The sequence below is a fragment of the Pipistrellus kuhlii genome, unplaced genomic scaffold, assembly GCF_014108245.1.
Source record: "Pipistrellus kuhlii isolate mPipKuh1 unplaced genomic scaffold, mPipKuh1.p scaffold_m20_p_18, whole genome shotgun sequence".
In the NCBI taxonomy this organism is placed as follows: Eukaryota; Metazoa; Chordata; class Mammalia; order Chiroptera; family Vespertilionidae; genus Pipistrellus; species Pipistrellus kuhlii.
The window spans coordinates 12,899,846-12,917,050 of record NW_023425493.1 but is presented as its reverse complement, the minus strand read 5'-3'; the positions used below and the strand labels follow the sequence as shown (position 1 = coordinate 12,917,050).

At 41.0% G+C, this 17,205-nt stretch overlaps 2 long non-coding RNA genes across 4 annotated transcripts in view; one reads left to right on the top strand and one right to left on the bottom strand.

The window, feature by feature from the left end:
* LOC118721220 overlaps nt 1-17,205 on the top strand; it is a 195,497-nt gene that overhangs the window by 165,349 nt on the left and 12,943 nt on the right. The window lies entirely within an intron of this gene.
* On the bottom strand, nt 7,183-11,595 carry LOC123652547. Its single transcript, XR_006741940.1, has 3 exons — nt 11,488-11,595; nt 10,693-10,872; nt 7,183-7,562 (listed from the first exon to the last, which is right to left on the bottom strand). It is a non-coding gene; the product is annotated as an uncharacterized LOC123652547 (long non-coding RNA).

The window sequence follows — 17,205 nt, the reverse complement described above, 5'->3', positions numbered from 1 at the left end:
AGAGCTACCGGGTAGCGAGACTGATGTCACAAAAATCTGCTCCAGCTCAAGCAGGCTCAGTGGCTCCCCATTTGCTTGGTCAGCGCACTCTCAGAGTCCACCCAGACCTAGGCTGTCTCTGAGGTCCGCTCCACCCACTTTACAGCAGGGGCTGGAGGTGGACAGGGTTCTCCCCAGGAGGCCAGCAGACCGGGGAGTCCCAGAGTTGCCCTTTTAGCCTTGGCTGGGGCGAAGCTGTGTGAAGTGTGCCTCTCCATTTCCTTCCCGCGAGGCCCTTCCCACTACATGCCCTGTGGCCTGAAATTGCCCAGGGTCTTGTTTGGGCTGGAGAGGAGATTCCATTAAACTCAAGTCCATTCGAGTGTAAATGACCCAGATATCCTTATCTACTTAAAATTTCAACCAGTCTCCAAAAAGAGGATAATATTTAATGGTGGAATTTGAGATGATGTCATAGACTTTTCGAAGGCTATTTTTTTCTTGTCCCCAAACCTTATTTCCTCTTCAAGTAGAGGCAAAGCCATTCCTGTCTGCCCCGACCAAAAGCAGACCCACAGCTTTTGGGGATTCTGTGGGCTTCTGTGTTCTAGGTTTATGCAGACTCCTGTGGTTGGGCTCGAGTATATTGTTCCCAAGCCATCTTCCAGTCCCCCCCAATTCCAATCTGACCCCAACTGGTTTGAAGATGATAAAAAAAAAAAACAAGTTAGAAATGCAAATAATAGTGAATTCATTTGGCTGGGGTAAGGCCGCTCAATGTGTTCATTTGGGAAAGTAGAATATTTTCATTAATTCTTCCTTCCCCTCTGTCCACCCTCCTGCCATCAACTGGAAATAACATTTCACTGGGTACAGTTTTTCATTTTTAGAAGACGCGTGTTCTTTTTACTAAATTAATTTACCCAGTGGAGTCCTGATGTGATGTAATTTTGAGGAAGGACAAGACAGAGTTGGTGTAATTATTTCTTCATATTTAAAAGCTCCCTAGGTTAATGTGTTTTGGGGAACAAGCTGTTAAATCATTAGGGATGGTGTTTTGCAACCTTTTTCTAAGCAGCAGCTAAAGCTGACTTGAGGTTGGGCTTAAAGACCACCCTGGGCAGAACTCTCTCCTAGTGAAGGGCTGATCACCCACCTAACAAGCCTGCTTAGTATAACTGTACTTGATGAATGTGATCATAAAAGAGAAAACCAAGGAAAGGTGCCCTGTCCAACTGTAATGGTGCACTTCAGTTGCTGAGGAAAGAAGAGGAACCTTCTGGAAGCTGGAATCCTCAGATGGCTCATTCAGGTCTGCTCAATTGTTGCAAAGAAATAAATGGTGGAGTGAGACCAATTTGGGATAGAACAGGATAAAAATTGTTCTGCATGGTTCCAGAGAAGAGAACCAAGAGGAAGTCATGATAGACACAGGGAGGGATGCCTTTCCTAAGAGACAGGTCTACCAAAGCACTGGAGATGTGCCTGCAATAAGGACTTCCATGTTGTTATAGAGCAGAAACAGTTTGAACTGGAGCTCTACAGAGCCAAACACTAAACATGGAGAATTGCAGTAGAGAAAGTTATTTTATTAATGGCACCACCCAGGAGAACAGGAAGTAAATAAAGCCTGAAATCCCCAGTCTAGGATTCAGGACAGGTGTTTAAGGATACAGGGGAAACACTTATGGGGAAGCGCTGGAGAGGCAAATCTTTTTTTCTTTTTCTTTTTTCTTCATCTTTGTTGTTAAAAGCATTACATCTTCTATTTTCCCCCCCATTGACCTCTTCTGGCCCATACCTACTCCCTGGCACTAGGCCTTCACCACACAATAGTTACTATCTGTGTCCATAGGTTATGCATATATGTATACAAGTTCTTTGGTTAATTTCTTCCCACCCCCTAGCCTCCCCTCTCTTCCCTCTGAGGTTTGACAGTCTGTTCAATGCTTTTATGTCTCTGAATCTATCTTTGTTTATCAGTTTATGTTGTTTGTTAGATTCCACAAATGAGTGAGATCATGTGATATTTATCTTTCTCCTACTGGCTTATTTCGTTTAGCATAATGTTCTCCATGTCCATACATGCCGTTGCAAATAGTAAGAGTTCTTTCTTTTTTTATAGCAGCATAGTATCCCATTGTGTAGATGTACCACAATGGAATCCGCTGATGGGCCCTTAGACTGTTTTCAAATCTTAGCTATTGTAAATTGTGCTGCTGTGAACATAGGGGTGCATATATCCTTTCTGATTGATGTTTGTGATTTCTTATGATATATTCCTAGAAGTGGGATGGCTGGGTCAAATGGGAGTTCGTTTTAATTTTTTTGAGGAAAATCCATACTGTTTCCCACCAAGACTGCACCAGTCTGCATTCCCACTAGCAATGCATGAGGGTTCCCTTTTCTCCGAATCCTCGCCAGCACTTGTCTTTTGTTGATTTGTTGATGATAGCCATTCTGACAGGTGTGAGGTGATACCTCATTGTTGTTTTGATTTGCATCTCTTGGATGATTAGTGACTTTGAGCATTTTTCAATATGTCTCTGGGCCTTCCATATATCCACTTTGGAGAAGTGTCTATTTAGGTCCTTTGCCCATTTTTTAATTGGATTGTTTTCTTTTGTTAAGTCATATGAGTTCCCTGTATATTTTGGAAATTACCCCCTTATTGGGTGTATTATTGGCAAATATGTTCTCCCATGTAGTGAGCCCTTTTGTCATTTTGTTGATGGTTTCTTTTTCTGTGTAGCTTTTATTTTGATGCAGTCCCATTTGTTTATTTTCCCTTTTGTTTCCTTTGTCCTAGGAAATGTATCCGCACACATAGTGCTATGAGACATGTCTGAGATTTGGCGGCCTATGGTTTTGTGCCGTACATTTAAGTCTTTTATACATTTTGAGTTTATTCTTGTGTATGGTATAAGTTGGTGGTATAGTTTCATTTTTTTTTTTTTTTTTGTATGTATCTGTCCAATTTTCCCAACACCATTTATTGAAGAGACTGACTTACTACATTGCATGCTCTTGCCTCCCTAGTCACATATTAAATGAGCATAATGGGTTGGGTCAATTTCTGGGCCCTCTATTCTGTTCTATTGATCTACATGCCTGTTCAGTACAAGGCTGTTTTGAGTACAATGGCTTTGTAATTAACTTGATATCTGGTATTGTGATTCCCCCAACTTTGTTCTTCTTTCTCAAGATTTCTGTGACTATTCGTTTTTTTTGTTTGTTTGTTTGGTTGGTTCTATATACATTTTTGGAGTGTCTGTTCTAAGTCTGTGAAATATGCCGTTAGTATTTTAATAGGGACTGCATTGAATCTATAGATTACTTTGGGTAGTATGGATATTTTAATGATATTGATTCTGCCAATCTTTGAATACTGTATATTCTTCCACTTGTTTATATCTTCTTCTATCTCTTTTATCTCTTTAGTTAAATTTATTCCTATCTTTCTTTTTTGTTGCAAAGGTAAATGGGATTATTTTTTATTTTCTCTTTCTAAGATTTCATTATTGGAACATAAAAATGCCATAGATTTCTGGGTGTTAATTTTGTATCCTACTATGTTGCTGAATTCATTTATTAAATCTAGTAGTTTTTTTATTGAGTCTTTATGGTTTTCTGTGTACAATATCATGTCGTCGGTAAATGAGAGTTTTCCTTCCTCCTTTCCAATTTGGATGCCTTTTATATCTTCTTGTCTGATCGCAATGGCTAGCACTTCTAGTACTATGTAAAACAGGAGTGGTGAAAATGGGCATTCCTGTCTTGTTCCTGTTCTTAGGGGAAATTGTTTTAGTTATTGCCTATTGAGTATGATGTTGGCTGTAGGTTTGTCATGTATGGCTTTTATTATGATCCCTCTGTTACCACCTTGCTAAGAGTTTTTATCAAAAAAGGGTGTTGGATTTTGTCAAATGCTTTTTCTGTATCAATAGATAAGATCATGTGGTTTTTGTCTAGCAATCTATTTATGTGATGTATCACATTTTTTGATTTGTGATTATCGTACCAGTCTTGCATCCCTGGGATAAATCCCACTTGGCCATAGTGTATGATCTGTTAATGTATTGCTAGATCCAATTTACTAATACCTTATTGAAGATTTTAACATCTTTGTTCATCAGGGATATTGGCCTGTAATCTGCTTTCTTTGTAGTGTCTTTATCTGGTTTTGGAATTAGGGTAATGCTGGCCTCATAGAAAGACCTTGGAAGCGTTCCTTCCTCTGGAATTTTTTGCAATAGTTTGAGGATAGGTATTAGTTCTTCATTGAATGTTTGGTGAAATTCCCCCATGAAACCATCTGGACCGGGGCTTTTGGAGAGGCAAGTCTTTTTTTTTTTTTTTTTTTTTTTTAATATATTTTATTGATTTTTCACAGAGAGGAAAGGAGAGAGAGAGAGAGAGAGAGAGAGAGAGAGAGAGAGAGAGAGAGAGAGGGAGCTAGAAACGTCGATGAGAGAGAAACATCGACCAGCTGCCTCTTGCACACCCCCTACCGGGGATGTGCCCACAACCAATGTACATGCCCTTGACCGGAATTGAACCTGGGACCTTTCAGTCCGCAGGCCGACGCTCTACCACTGAGCCAAACCAGCTTTGGCAAGAGGCAAGTCATAATTGGAGGACCTTACAAGGCAGATGATTTATACAAGGAAACTAAAATTCAGAGTCTTAGTAATTGCCCAGCTAGTAATTAAGTGACTGAGGCCAGTCTAAATTCTATATGATTAAAAATATTGCAGTTTTTCCCAGCCCAGGAGTATTCTATATAGTCCCAAGGGTAAAACTAGGGTCTGTAGGCAGAAATTTCAAGGCAGTGGATTTTATTCCACCCATTGGAGAAGATGACCTGAATTCAGAGTGGTCCAGAAATGGCAGGATTAGGGGCGGGGGGGTTTCGGGGGGAAAAGGGGGTGTCATTCTGGAGGCACTGATTGCCCATTCATATGGGTCATCTTTTCTCAATGTATGTTCTATAAAATATGCTGTCTGAAGTGTGGCAAAAGTATGCGGGAGTGGGAAAAAGAAATGGCTGTGTGCTTGGGTAAATACTCAAAATGCTCAGGTAAAACATGTCATTTCCTGGGCAATTTCTCTGAGACTTTCACACATGGGTTGTGATCTGTGAATCTTCTAAATGAGGACTTATTTGACTTTGGGACCCCTTTCTCCTGGAATATCTTAAGGGACTACTTATTACATTCCAAAGAATGTGGTAATAAAGTATGGTGGAGCCCGAAACCTGGGCATGCGTCCTGAGCGGCAATTGAACTGTGACCTTCTGATTCACAGGCCAGTGCTCAACCACTGAGCCATGCCAGCTGGGCCTGGCCTCCTTTCTGCTCTGAAAACACTCCAGATATCCATAGACGTTTTCTCAGCCATTCTGCTTCCCAGAGGCTCCTCTCCCCTGGACCTGGGTGGCTAACTTAGATGCCTCCTGCCTGGCTTTACTTCATGTGACTGTCTCAGGACAACTTGTCTGTCCCCCCTCTCCTCTGGGCATCTCCGATTCCTCTTACTCTCTCCTAGTATATTTTCCAGAGCACTTACCATCTTCTAGCATATGATGCAATTAGCTTTGGTATTTTTGTTGTCTGTCAACACAAGAATGTAAGCTCCACAAGGTCTAGGATCTTAGTTGGTTTCATTCACCGAACTATCCCAAGCATTTAAAATCACTCTTGTTTTTTGTTTTTTTATGTTCTTAATTTTTTAAAATTGATTAAGGTATTACATGTGTCCATATCCTCCCATTCCCCCCCACACTCCCATACATGCTCTCATCCCCCAGTGTCTTGTGTCCATTGGTTATGCTTATATGCACACATACAAGTCCTTTGGTTGATCTCTTACCTCCCCTTGCCCCTCCCCAGCCTTCCTGCTGTAATTTGACAATCTATTCAATGCTCCTCTGCCTCTGTATCTATCCTTTTGTTCATCAGGTTATAATGTTCTTTATTATCCATAAATGAGTGAGATCATGTGGTATTTTTCTTTCACTGACTGGCTGATTTCACTTAGCATAATGCTATCCAATTCCATCCATGCTGCTGCAAATGGTAAGAATCCCTCCTTTTTTAAAGCAGCGTAGTATTCCATTGTGTAGATGTACCATAGTTTAAAATCACTCTTGTGACATAATAGGTGCTTAATTAATATTGATTGAGTGAATGAGTGAAACACAGTTCCAAATTTCATGGAGGTGCTTCTGTGAATACCCACAAAGACAGAAAACTTGGATGCATTATTTGATAGTTTATTTTAGATAGATAGGTAGATAGATATATTTCTAAATTTTTGAAAGTATTACTACACTGTGTCTATGCACATCTGTGCATATACATACTAGTATATAGACTTGAATATCAAAATAATTCCAAAAATGTAGATCATGTTCTAATAGATTTTTAAAAAATCAAAACATCAGGTACCAAGGACAACTGGTGTGCTTTAACTCTGATGCCCTTCACACCCAAGCCTTGCTGGCATCATCAGCAGAGAGCTCTGGAAGATCCAAGTTTGATCCAGGAGTGCATCGGTGGCCTATTGATATTTTAATATCTGGGAGGTCAAAATCAGGTGCCAGTGATGCTAAGAATGTCAGGATGCTACTTAAAAGGTTCCATTAAGTAGGTTAAAGGTCATCATGACATGACTGTCATGTATGCCTTTATGTATAATCATGGACACTGTAGAGGCTTCAGGATCTGTTCTGCAAGCAGAACAATCATTTGTCATGCAAGCAGAACAATCATTTGTCTTCTAGGTGTGGGAAGGACTCTGAGAAGGGGCCCTCAGACACAGGTTAGTCTCTGCCCAAACTTTACTTACAGAACCACCTGCTTCTACATTTCAGAAATACTCCTGTGTCATCAGACAGGCAAAGCAAGAGGAGTGGGGTTTTAAATGGTGTTTTTATGTAAACCAGCCTGGGCTTGGCTATGGGAAAATGTCCTTGTCCCCCTTGTTTAAGGAGGAATGAAGCTGTAACTTGAGTTTCAAAACGGCTATCACCCCTTGAGCTACCACCTGCAGGATGGTGACCGCCACCCACACCTGGTTCTTCCTAGCCTTCCTGATCGGTGCTTGGTGTTGAGAAGAGAAAAGGTAAGGAGGTGAAGTTTTTTTCCCCAATTCTGGGGAAAGTCATGCATCTCGAGAAACAATCATCTCATTGTTATTTTTAGCTTTTATTTACAAAATGGTTATATTTTGCGTTCTGTACATACACGGCAATTTAAAAAAATACATATAAGTAACAGGCACTCAGTGCGTTAGAACACTTAATATGGGTTTTGAACTTCTGCCAGGAGTAGGCCCCAAAGCACTTCTTCCTATTTGCATTGCTGCGTTCATCCATTTCCAAACATTAGAAGATCCATCTCTCAGATTCTGTGTAAATCCTGCACACAGATAATTGGTAAAAAAGCAGCTTTCTTTCAAAATGTTCCGCGGTTTTTCTAATCTTGTCGCTTTTCTAATTTTCTCATCACATAACCTTGAAGTCGAAAGACACAGCCTGTGATAATCTTTGTACACGGTCTTCATTATTATCACAGTCGTTTCTGGGGAAGAAAAAAAAAAAAAGAGAAAACACACACAGAAAGAAGAAAAAAAACACACACACAACCTTTCCGCCCCCCCACACACATTCAAAGCTGCCTTTAAAGTCCTACTTTAGTCACAGTTCAATCAGATCCACATTAGTCCCACGCATCAGACAGAAGAGTGTTCATGAGCATAAGGGGGATATTGACTTTAAAAATTTACTGGCGAGGCGTTCAGAGCCTGCAGGAATGTCAAAACTCCAACCTGCATTTTGATGTTTTAGCCTCCGGTTAGTCTTGACTGACATGCTTGGAGCACTTTGGTCTGTGCTCTGGCACCCATTAACTGTCCTTGACTCAATGTTATCCCGGCCGTTATGGGCAGCTCGCTGCCTAATGCTTTCAGTGGCTCAGACGCCCCAAGGTGTAAGGAAACTCACGCCCCGTTTTAAGGGATCACATTGGCTATTCTTGGCTTCGTTACGGGGGGCATTGTTTGATCCGAAATAATGAGGGCCTGTTAATTATTATTCTGATAATTGGGCCTCGTGTGGGAGCATGGCAGAGCGCGAGGTGTTTTAAAAAGGAAGCGAGTTTGGAAAAGGGGAGAAAGCAATGTCAAGGTTGAGGTGTCTTTGAGAGGAGTTTGTTTATATGCAAAGTGTTTTCACCCAAGTGGGGACCTGGGGCTGGATGGAGGAGCGGGCGAGAAGGAGGCTGGAGGGAGCTTAGGTCTATACTTACTTCAGCTACGGTGGATTGCAAAATTGCTACCTTGGGCAGAGTATTCGAAAAGGCTCACCAATCCCAAGACTGAACCTGTAATTACACGTGAAGAAATTGGGAGTTGGGTTCTCTCAGAGGAAGAGATACAGGGAGAATAGTTGTCTTGGTTGAATCCCATTGGCTCGCTGGGGAAAACTGTGAACTTTGTCTCTTTATGTGCTGTCTTTTGTCCTATTTTTCCATCTATAAAATGACAACCACGTCCATTAAGGGTGTCACATAAAGACTGCTGCCTGGGCAGACAGAAGGGGTAGCTGTCTGTCCAGGAGGCACAAATGGTGGGAGTGCCTGAGGTGGCAGAGAACAGGTGACCTTTGTGGGCAAGGGGGTGCTGGCGGTTGGGGAGAATTCTCTTGAGTAACTCAGTCCCAGATGAACCTCTGAGATGCTATGAAAATTCTGCTGTTACAGACTATCCATTAGGTTAAAAGGCCTGCTTTAAGGTATTAAATCTGGACTTGGTCTCTTCCTCTTAGGTGAATACTGTTATAGCATTCACATTTATTTTTAAATTGATGCTGCTCTTGTAATTGTGGGGTAGAAAACTCCCAAGAATCTATGAGTCCCCACAATCTTATCTCTTTCTGGGAATCCAAATAAGAGCCATAGTGTCTCTATCCACTGGAAGGAAGGGTTGGATTTAAACAAATGGCTCCATTTGAAAGGAAGAGGGAGGGTTGGGTGGGAGGTAAACTTGCATTTGAAGCTTTCACCCGGGTTTTTGTGTCAGACTTCCATATACTTCAGGTGGAGCTGGCCAGCTGAGATGAGAGCTGGCCTGCCTATAGACCAGGTGACAGTGACCGACAGGAAGAGAAGAAACAGAGAGGAGGACCATACTCATTTTGAGTTCCAGTGCTATGTTCACCTGACTTTGCTTGGTTCTAAATCTCACTCTTCCAATTAAACTGGAGAGACTATCAAAAGTGCGTGTTCAAAACGGTTACAGAGCCTGGAGTTTTGGACTTGCCTGCGCCTTCTTCATACGGCTCTGTGATTCTCTTTTGTATGTGTGGATGTTCTTTGAGATGCACTGTGGGAGGTGGGGCAGGAGGAAAGGGTGGGAGGGCCGAGCGCAGTGCTGAGGATTGAAGAGTTAGTGGCCAAAACAGGTGATCTTGTCTGTGATCTCTCAACTGTTCCTAACAGCTTCAATGCATCTCATAGGTTCATCAAAATGACACTGCACTTCCCTGGAACATGGCACGCTAGGTGCCAAGCTGGTTGAGAGCACAGCCATCTTAGACCCAGTGCACAGGGGGGAATTCAAGGCAGAGTTGGCCAGCAGGCGAGTGGAGACCTGGACCTCACCTGATCACTCATTCATTTACATGACCTTGAGCTTAACTAATTATTCTTGGTCTGATTCCTCATCGGAGAAATGCGGTTAAACTGAGAGAAGTCAAACCCAATAGAGATGCTATGAAGCATAGAGGAAGGTTATAATCATAAAGCAATTTGTAAAAAAAAAAAAAAAAAGGAATAAGATAATATTTCCAGATAAATCAGGACAGTATGGATCCTTAACACTACCTCTTCCTTCCCCTCTACCTCCCATCTTGCTGCGTTTGCAATCTTAATCTTTTTGTTACTAAGTTGATCAGCCTCCCAATGAAATTTCCATAAGGATATAAGAAATTTCTTCCATTGGAATAGGCTGATGATTTTGGAAATAGTACCCAGCACAGTGACCTACATGCAAATACTTGTTAGAAATACGAGTTTCTCAGCAAAGACTATGTCTTTTCTGCTCAAGATCTTGCCCTTGCAGGTGACAAACATAAGGCTGACTACTCCAACTTCCCTTCAAACAAGGCTCTATAAAAGTTTTTAAAACTCTTTTTTTTCTGTTTCTTTATATTTTCATCCTACATCATTTCTTGGATTTCAAGCTCTGGCTTTCATTTAGCTCGTTTCTTTTTATCTGTCCTGGAAAAGCTGCTTCATGCTTCTATGAGGGACAGTGAACCATGTCTTCCTGGGACTATTAAGTAGGTGTGACATTATCCTATCCAGATCCGTGCCTTTTATAGATTTACTGCCATGGTACCCCAAGGCCTTGACTTTTGCAACTAAGGGGTCCTAGTCTTTTTTAGTCTGTTTTCATACAGAAGTCTCTCTCCTTTGCCTGAAGAAAGCCAACGGCCACTTTTATAAGATGTTTTACCATCTTACAATTATTACAGAAACCACCGTCTCTCTCTAGAGAGCTCACAGTTTGCTAAATCTGATAGATGATGTATCATCAAGAGCCATGGGTCAGAGACACTCCTGGGTGAAGACACTGTCTAAAGGAAAGAAAAAAGCTTTGTTTATCCCCAGAGTTCCCCTATTTCAAATAGGAAATCTTCCTCGGCCTTACCAGTTTACAGTGATGTCATCTACGTCTTGACATTCACTAAGGCAGATGATTGCCAAGGTCTTTGGTGCCTTTGAACTTGTACAAATAGTTCCACTTCAGTGATGGTGACTCAGAAGCCAACCTTCACAGCTGCCGCTCTGTTCTCCGGATGGCAGGGCATATGTGTTTCATGGATGAACCCTGGATGGTGGATATATGGCAAATACATATTCATTCATTCTTTCTCTTTCTCCCTCCTCCTCTTCCTCCCTCCCTCCTTCCCCCTCAAAATAGTTATGGAGTGTTTTCTTTCATTTTTAGCAGAGGTTACGTTGACGACTCTTTTAAAGTTAGTATTTCATGTTGCCTAAAAAATATCTGTAATTCAAATAGTGTGCTCCTTTCTGACTGCTATTCCTTGAGAAAAAGGACTTTGCCTTCCATCTCCCTGTGCCTTGCTCACTAATGATGATAATGAGAAAGTCATAAATACCATTGACTATAGGCTCTGTTAAGATAAAGATAACTGAATTGATCAAGTGACCATAGGATACATTATAAGCTGAAGTATTTTATGATTAGGCATTTGAGCTGAATAGGAATCCAAGATAAACCCATTTAGAATGTGGTCTGTAACCCCCTGACCACTCTCCCCCACCTCCCTTCATTCATTTGTGGGTTTCATTATCATGTAAATTGTCTGTGGTGACTTTGGAAGGCCTGCCAGCCAATTCACCACTTCCTGGAAGCATTCCTCTCCTCTGCTCCTTGTCCTGAGGAAAAGCGATTAGGCTGGTTACTGAAGAAGGAACCTACCCATTCCAGAGCTTTCAGGCTATTATGCTTCAGATTATCCACACTATCAAGTTCTTCTTACATTACAGATAATGACAAGCTGTTAATTTAAAAGAAAATAATTATTTTATGGCCTTGCACAAAGACAATTTCATTTAATAGTCACAGGTAACAAAAGCCTATCTACATTTGACTTGTTCAAAAATTTCCAGTAGGGAATGATGTGGGAGGCTAATGTGGATGGCATAAAGCACATTTGTGAAAACATTATCATGAATTCTATTCTCATTTTTCTTGTCCCTTCTTTCTCCTCACTGTTCTGGTCTTAACAAAGGAATCAGTCACACTGAACTATCAAATAGATGTTACAAAATACTTTAACATTTTATGGGAAGCATTTTTATCCCATCACCTGGGTCAGGATGGTTTTCCAAAGCTTCTGTGATTTGTGAACAGATTTGTCCAGGATTATGAAGGGCTGAACAGGCAGTGTGCTGTGTGTTCACATGGTGACATAGTTACCAGTCAAGATAGATCAGCTGAGTTAATGGCTGTTAAACTAGGCATATGGCCCTTGGGTTCAATTTGAGTTTCCTTGGCATCTCATGAAATAGCTCAGGCTAGTCTCTCTACAATTGTACAACACTGCAGTCTTTCAGAGGCTGTGCCTACACGCACAAACATTTTCATTAGTTCAACAAATAGTTTGCATCAGATTAGAATGTGCCAGGCCCTATCCTAGGTGTTGGAGATGGGTGGCTGAACAATATAGCCATTGTCTCCTTTTGGCTGTTAGACTCTGGAAAGGAAGAAAGATATAATAATTGATGTGAAACACAAGAAGAAAATACACAACTGCTATTGACTAAATTAAAAACTTCTTTTCTCAAGTAAATTTTTCTCAACTGAATTCTACCTTTTCCCCCTCTTCATTATTTACTTTACCTCCCACTACATCATAGCTTCTCTTGGGGTCTATAGCGAGGGCCAAGTAACTATCCCAAAGGAGACTGGTTAAGTCTTAGGCTCCCTGACTTCTCTATGGAGGTGTGGTCAGCTCCTGCTACTTTCTTCCCCTCCACCTCCAAAAAGTTAATTTGAGAAAGTTTTAGCATTTACCCCAAACGGAAATATTTGTGTCTATGTATATCTCTACTGAGTCATGTGCCTCTTAACAATGGGGAGATGTTCTGAGAAATGCTTCGTCAGGCAATTTTGTCTTAGTGTGAACATCGTAGTGTGCACTTACGCAAACTTTGTTGGCATAGTCTACTCCTGCAATTGTATATGCTGTACTTCTATATGGCTGGCATTGCGATGGATTTATTTACACTGGCATTAACACAAACACGTAATATGTTGTGCTAGGACTGTGGTCGGCCAAATTACGAGCCACATTCGGCTCTTTGGCCCCTTGAATGTGGCTCTTCCACAAAATACCATGGCGTGGGTGAGTCTATTTTGAAGAAGTGGTGTTAGAAGAAGTTTAAAAAATTTGTCTCTCAAAAGAAATTTCAATCATTGTACTATTGATATTTGGCTCTGTTGACTAATGAGTTTGCCGACCACTGTGGTAGGACATTACGATGGCTATGATATCACATCACTGAGTGATAAAAATCTTTCAACTTTGTTATAATCTTATGGGACTGCTGTAGTATATGTGGTCCGTAGTTAAATGAATAGTCTTTATGTGGTGTGTGACTGGAGACAGACAATGGAAATCCTAAAGATTGTGCATGCAACTCTATTTTCCAAATGTATGCACCTCAATCCTCCAACCAAGGCCAAAATGTCTACCTCCCCAAACTCAGAAGGCTCTTTAGCAGATTAGTCAGGGGCCAGACCCAGGAATGTAAGAGAGAGTTTGTAGCTTGGGCCATCTGTGTGGTGTCACATGAGTGACCAGCATCACCCTCTCCTGAGTATTTGTCACCATTTGGCATGATTAATTCTAAGTTTCCTGTAGTTCTCATTTCCATCACAGCTGCTGCATGGCTCTGATAAGTGTGTTGTGCACAGGGGTGTGGGAAGGGAGTCAGAGAAAGGAATGGAAATTTCTGTGGTTTTGGTTTTGGTGTGCTCTGCTATTGTCAAACCCAGAAGAAACGCACAATAGGAAATAGGTCAATTTAAACAGAACTTTCTAGAAGACCAAGGCAGTGGCCTTTGACATTCATCTAAGTAGATGATAAACAATTGCTTCTAACATTGTTAGGCGGCATGGCTGGTTGATAAACGAAATCTTTAGCATAGATTGACTGCATCCTATAAGCCTACAAGAACAGAAACCATTTCTCTTTTGGTGAGAAGAATGTTGTCCCTGATTAAAAGTAGCACAGTCTGAAGCATTGGGTCAGGTTCAATCTGGTGGCCACTACACATTATTTGTGTACCTTGAGTCAAGACATGATCCCTAAAGTGGTGTTAACTCATTCAATTCTAGAAGAAAAGAAAAACATTCTTTTTACAGAATGGACCATTTGATCTGGTAGCCCCTTATAAACAGCCCTGTTTTTCTCTGTGCCACCTAAGGTGGGTTGAATGCAGAACTGTGAAGCATTTAAACCGTGTGTTCAGTCTCCTTCCTAAACCTGATTCCCTTATACTGGTGTTCCAGCGTCCTCTCGTCATCATTTGTCTCATCTTTTTACTGTACAGAGACAATCTGCAGCTCAGTGTGCACTTCTGTTCACTGCCCATCCTCTACTAGGCCCTTTCCATGATTATCTCAAATACCAACTAGTAGGCCCTGTTAGGATCTCCATTTGTCAGATTACCTAAATGTTAAAAAATGTTACCAGTGTATTATGTCTATAACAGAACTCGTGGGCCACCCCACTAAATCCCATCTTCCTCATCTACCTCATTCTCAATCCAATCCACCAAGTCATTTTTGACTCTTCTCCCTCCCACCCCCACATCTAATTTAGCAGTAATTATTGCCAACTCCACTTTTATTATCTATCTCATATCTGACAACTTCTTATGCGCTCCAGTTATTCCCTATGTTTAAGGAAGACTCTGCATTGCTATTTTTTTCCCTTTGAATATCCCTCTCTCAGACTTTCCCCTGGATTGCACTATCTCTTCGTTAAAATTTAGGTAAAAAATGTCACCCCTTCAGTGCTTTTTTTCTTGCCTATCCTATTTCCCCTTCTCACTATCTTTTTATCCCACTTTGTTATTTTTATGGTAGCCTTCACTGCTTTTTCTTAGTGCTCATTCTACTATTTTTCTCTGTTTTTATTCTATCATTCCTGGTAAAGCATAAGCTTCATAAGGACAAGGACTATGATTGTCTTATTGCCTAGAACAGGGATTGGCATGGAGTAGACACTCAATGACACTTATTAACAATAAATAGACAAGGGAACACAAGACAGCAGAGATGGAGCCACTTGCCTGAGGTTACATGTGGTGGAGCCAGGGCTGAAGCCTTGGTCCGTCTGTCTGCTAATTGCTGCGCTAAACTTAATGTCACTCTCTTTTCCTATGCATCAAATAAATCACCCCTACATCCTGGCCTCTCTAGAAATCCATTGTCTAGCCTAATTTTCTATAAGTAATTAGGACTGTAAACTTATTTAAAAGGATGTGTAAGGATGGTAATTTGGTTAACTAAAAGAATTAATCTCTAATTTCAGTTAAAATCCCAATCAGTAAAGATGAAAAATTGGGGCAGATTTTTAGAGGGTCGTAGGGAAGGGGGACATTGAAACAATGGAGAATATGCTTCCATCAAATAACATCAGGAAGGTGGATCCATCTATGTAATGATTGGACACATCATCATCCTTTCACATGTATATCAAATATATAAAGGTGTTTCGTGCATATTATTTTCTTGCATTCTCAAAATAACCCTAAAAGCAGTGGTCCGAAAGGTTGGTGACCGCTGCTTTAAAGTTAGTATGTGAGATACCTTATTCCCTTGACAAAGGAAGAAAAGGAGTCTCAGAATGGTTATGTGACTTTGTCCAAGGATACCTGGCCAGTATGGTAGAGCAGGAGATGTTGTCTGTATCTTCAGAGTCATAAAGTCTTACTCACTGTATTGTAAACAGAATTCCACTTCTATGCTGTGAAGCATACAGATAAGGAACTATATTAACAAGGGGGAACAAATATGAAATGTGGCTTAATGGTGAAGGAAGGGGGAGGCAAGAATAATCTATCCAAAATAGAAAACACACACACACACACACACACACACACACACATATATATATATATATATATATATATATATATATATACCCCCTTATATGCTTCAGAATTTCTGATACTTTTTTTTTTCAGTCCTAGTCTCCCTCACTTAATTCCATGCTATCTCTGTAAATCTTCTATTTCACTGTTGAATCTTTCTTCTCCCTCACTCCTGTTCTCCTTCCTGCCTCATTCCCACCCTACTTCTTTCTTCCCCTCCTTCCTTTCTTTCTTCCTCTTTTAAATGTTGGACTACAGTTTAGTAAAAGGTATATTTTTGGCTCAAAATTCTTTGGCCTCATTCCTAGAGATCGACCCTAGTTTTTTTGCATTGCCTATCCACAGAGACCCAAACTCAGGCTAGTAGATTTATTCTCTCCATAAGGATAAATAAGAGCTTCAGTTTTAATAAAGCACCTACTACATGGCATGCAGTGCGCTGATGGCTTTACATTTTATTGTGTCATTCAAATCTCAAAACACAGAATGAGGCATTATACCCATTTTACAGATAAGAAAACTAAATCTAAGTAACTTGCCCAAGCTCTCCTGCCTAGTGAGTGACAAAACTAGGTTATAAACTCATGGATGATCTGAAGGAGAACATTGTCAACACTTGTTTAAATCATTCGATCAGGTCTTGAAATTACATACATAATATGTACCCCTATGCATGGCCAACTTTGCTAATCATTCATGATAATCTGATGACTGAGCCCAGAATCTTTCTTGATCTAGCCATTCAGGCTACCACTAATACTTGGCTAGAGTTGACAAGACTATTAGTCATCAAAAAAGTCCTGCTTTGTGAGGCCAGAGATCTCATGATTTTGTTTGGGTTTATTTTCTTGTTTGATATTGAGACTAGAACTCAATTAGCTGCAAAGACGCTCTTCCTCATTGTCAGACTTCCCCCTCCCCCTTTCTATTTGGAAGATCTGTGAGGTTTCCAGGAGCCATCCCCTGGGGCTGTGAGTAGACCACTCGGATCCAGGGTTGCAACTCCAGGCTACTTAGTATTCGTCTCTATGGCTAATTTGTTGTAATGACCTTTGTAAAAAGAGCTATAACAGGTAGGATTGTGGATGCCACACCTGACAAAGCTACGTAATAACATAGCAAGTTTGTGCTACTAGGTCATAAAAGAGAAACAGATGGTCACGTATATATGACTGCTTTCAAGGAGGAGACATATCAGATCAAACCACAAATGAAGTGTTTTGCACTTGATAACATCTAAGTGAGCAGCTTCACCTTTTCCATGTACTTCCACTAGTGTGCCAGGGATTGGCAGGTATATCCTCCATGTTGCTCTCTCAAGGCCCTGAGGAGATGAGGAAGGAGGAGAGAGGAACCCATCAAGGATGGGTGCTCCTTGGTGCGGAAAGTTGATGAGTTGTGCTGACCTAGGATGGGGAACAGATGGAGAGGCCACAACAGGAATTTGCATGACTGTGACTTACATCTTTGGAAGCCATTGCTCAGCCCCCTCCCTGTTGAAAGCACCATACAGTTATCACCCTCCATGGG